The 3,848-nt window shown below is 36.7% G+C and overlaps 1 pseudogene; it reads right to left on the reverse strand.

The window, feature by feature from the left end:
• Positions 1–1,107: 1,107 nt before the first annotated feature.
• LOC109260864 (L-lactate dehydrogenase A chain-like) lies at positions 1,108–1,935 on the reverse strand (annotated as a pseudogene).
• Between the last annotated feature and the right edge of the window lie 1,913 nt (positions 1,936–3,848).

Consider the following 3,848-nt stretch of genomic DNA (forward strand, 5'->3'; position numbering starts at 1 on the left):
AGACTTTCACAGCACTGCAACTAACTAAAATTAACAAATATAAATTACTCTTCCCAATGGGGTGTCTGGGTGGTTCAGTCAGTTAAGCATCAGACTTCAGCTCAGATCATGATCCCAGAGTCTGCGGCTTTGAAGCCTGCATCAGACTCTGCACTGACAGCCCAGAGCCTGGAGCCTGCTTTGGATTCTGTGTCCCCATCTCCCTCTGCCCTTCCCCACTTGCGCTGTCTCTCTCTCTCTCTCTCTGTCTCTCTCTGTCTCTGACAAAAATAAACATTAAAAACATTAATTAATAAATTAATAATTTACTCCAACCAACAACAGCAGAATGCACATTCTTCTCAAGTGCACATGGAGCACTCTTCTCCAGAAGAGGCCATATGTTAGGTCACAAAACAAGTCCCAATAAATATTAAAAAGATTGAAACATACAAAATGTTTTTTCCAACTACAATGAAATGAAGCTAGAAATCAATAACAAAAGAAAAATGTAAATGTTGACAATTTGTGGAAATGAAACAGCATAATCTTTTTTTTTTCCTCACTGTTCAAAGTTTATTTGGTATTTTAATTGGTTGGCATGACCCTTGTTTATATATAGATATTTCTTTTTGCATTATATGGCAATGTACACTATATTCTAACATATATAGTACACAAAATAAGATCCTTTAGAACAGTTTTATGCACAATACATGCAATCTTACATTTATACATTGAATTCCAGGATGTGATTGGAGAAAAAAAGTTGGACTAGGCATGTTGGGTGAAGGAACCAGATGTTATATATCACATGGTAAATATACATCTGGTTTGGAGAGCAACTTCAGCATATGTAATATTGGCAGTGGTGCCTCTCAAGTGGTGGAACTATTTTACATTAACCAATTTAGGACTACACAAGTACCATCCAGCATCAGGATATAGCTGCAGGGTTTTGTGAACCATTCTTATTTGTAACTTTAGGAAACTGATGCTTTTCCTAGGCCATTTTAATATTACTACTTGAGTAATAGATCAGATAATAAGGATGATATATACAACCTCCAGCTAAAATCCTGTTATGGTCTAGACAGTGAACTGGAACAGCATAAGACAACTTTAAAACTACAGTTCTTTTTGGATCCCCCAAAGTGTATCTGCACTATTCTTCAAATGGGCCTCTTCCTCAGGAGTCAGAGTCACCTTCACAACTTCTGAGATTCCATTCTGTCCCAAGATGCAAAGAACACTAAGGTAAACAGAATCTTTTATTCCATAGAGACCCTTAGTCATGATGGAAATTGGATGCACCTGCCTATGATTCTTCATTATACTTTCTTCCAAATATTCCACAAATAGCCCAATGGCCCAGGAAGTGTAGCCTTTTCAGTTTGATCACCTCACAGGCACTGTCAACCACCTATTTGTGAACCTCTTTCCATTGTTCCTTATCTGCATCAGTGCCTAAGTCAGAGTGAAGATTCTTCAGGAAGACGCCAGCAACATTTACTCCACTGCACAGAGGCACACTAGAATCTCCATGCTCCCCAGGGACCCACCTATGCCAGCTTAATGGGTGAACTCCCAGCCTTTCCCCAATTAAGTAATGGAACCAGGATGAACCCAGATTACAACCACTTCCAATAACACGGTTTTTGGGAAAGCCACTTATCTTCCAAGCCACATAGGTCAAGATACCCACTGGATTGGAAACAAACAACTTGCAGTTTAGGCTGTATTTTACGATATTAAGAATGATTAATTTAAAATGTTCACGTTATGCTGGACCAAATTAAGAAGGCTTTCTCTCTGTGAAAATAACCAGCTTGGAGTTTGTAGTCACATTATAGTCTTTACCAGAGACAAATTTTGGTGTTCTAAGGAAAAGCCTTCTATGCTGGAGATTCGTCATCTCTCATTTCAATTTGTCTTCCACGACATCAACAAGAGCAAGTTCATTTGACAAGTCCTTCATTAAAATACAGATGGCCACAAGCGATGCTAACAACAGCAACCCTAACAACTGTAATCTTATTCTGGGGGGTATAGTCTTAAGAATATTCTGAATCAACTGATCCTTGAGAGCTGCTGTATTTGACTTAGAACCAAAAAGAATTGGGAGTGCATGTCGGGTGGGTGCACAGGCATTGACAGTGCACAAGGTTGGGTCCAGACTTGGTGGCAGCTGCTCCCCTAAACAGCATAATCTTAAAAATTAAGTTGATCAAAGAATAAGAAAATCTATCAATGTAACATATCACAATAATAGAATGAAGGTAAAAATCACATAATCATTTCAAATCAGGCAGAAAAGGCATTTCACAAAATGCACACCCTTTAATGATAAAAAAAAAAAAGTCAGAAAGCAAGGAATTAAAGTGAATGTCCTCAACATGGACAATTACATTTATGAAAAACCCAGCTAATATCATACTCAGTTGTAAGAGACTTGAAAGCTTTATTCTTAAAATCTGGATCAAGACAAAAATGCCTACTTTTACCATTGCTATTAAACATTTTACTGGAAGTTCTAGCTAGAGCAATAAGACACACAAAGAAAGAAATAAAAAGCACCCAATTGTAAAGAAAAAAAGTAAAATTATCTTTATTCACAAATAACATAATCCCATATGTAGAAAAATCCCAAAGAATTCACTAAAAAAATCTAGTAGTAGAGCTAATAAACAAATTCAGCCAAGTTTCAGAATGTAATATCAGCATACAAAATCATTTGTATTTGTATTCACCAGAAATGAGCAATCCAAAAAGAAATAAGAAATTAAGAAAGCAATTACACTTAAAATCACATGTAAAAGAATTCAATACCTAGGAATAAATTTAACCAACAAGGTGAAATAAGTGTACACTGAAACTATAAGACATGCTGAAGAAAATTAATAAGATTTAAGTAAATGAAACACCCTATGCTAGTGGTATGAAGACTTACTATTGTTAAAGTATCAATATTACTACCCCAGCAATCTACAGATTCAATGTAATCCCTACCATATTCCAGAAGTCTTTTTTGAAAAATGGAAAAGCCAACCCTTAAATTCATATAGAGTTGTAAGCCAAAACATTCTTGAAAAAAAGTAGAAAGCCAGAATTCTGGAGGGATCTTTCCCCAATTTTAAAATTACTGCAAAGATACAGTCATCAAAAAAGTGTGGTGATGGCATAAGTATAGACATATAGACCAATGGAATAGAATTGAAAGTCCAGAAATAAATACATACACCTATTTCCAATTGATTTTTGACAAGGGTACCAAGACTATTCAATGAGGAGAAAATAGTTTTTTCAATGGATGATGCTGGGACAATTGGACTTCCACATGAAAAAGAATGAAATTGGACTCTGGCCTCATACCATATACAAAAATAAAGTCAATAGCAATGAGAAAGAATGAAATCTGGCCATTTTCAGCAATGTGGATGGAACTGGAGGGTATTATGCTAAGTGAAATGTCAGTCAGAGAAAGACTGATACCATATGTTTTCACTCATATGTGGATCTCGAGAAACTTAACAGAAGGCCATGGGGGAGGGAAGGGAAAAAAAGTTACAAACAGAGAGGAAGGGAGGCAAACTATAAGAGACTCTTGAATATTGAGAACAAACTGAGGGTTGATGGGGGGTAGAGAGAGGGGAAAGTGGGTGATGGGCACTGAGGAGGGCACTTGTTTGGATGAGCACTGGGTGTTGTATGGAAACCAATTTGACAATAAATTATATTTTAAAAAATCAAGTCAAAATGGATCAGTGGCCTAAATATAAAAGCTAAAACCATAGGGACACCTGGTGGCTCACTCAGTTAAGTGTCCGACTTAGGCTCAGGTCATGATCTCATGGTTCATGAGTTTGGGC

The sequence above is a fragment of the Panthera pardus genome, unplaced genomic scaffold (assembly GCF_024362965.1).
Source record: "Panthera pardus isolate Hobbes unplaced genomic scaffold, ASM2436296v1 HiC_scaffold_27, whole genome shotgun sequence".
NCBI classification, from domain to species: Eukaryota; Metazoa; Chordata; class Mammalia; order Carnivora; family Felidae; genus Panthera; species Panthera pardus.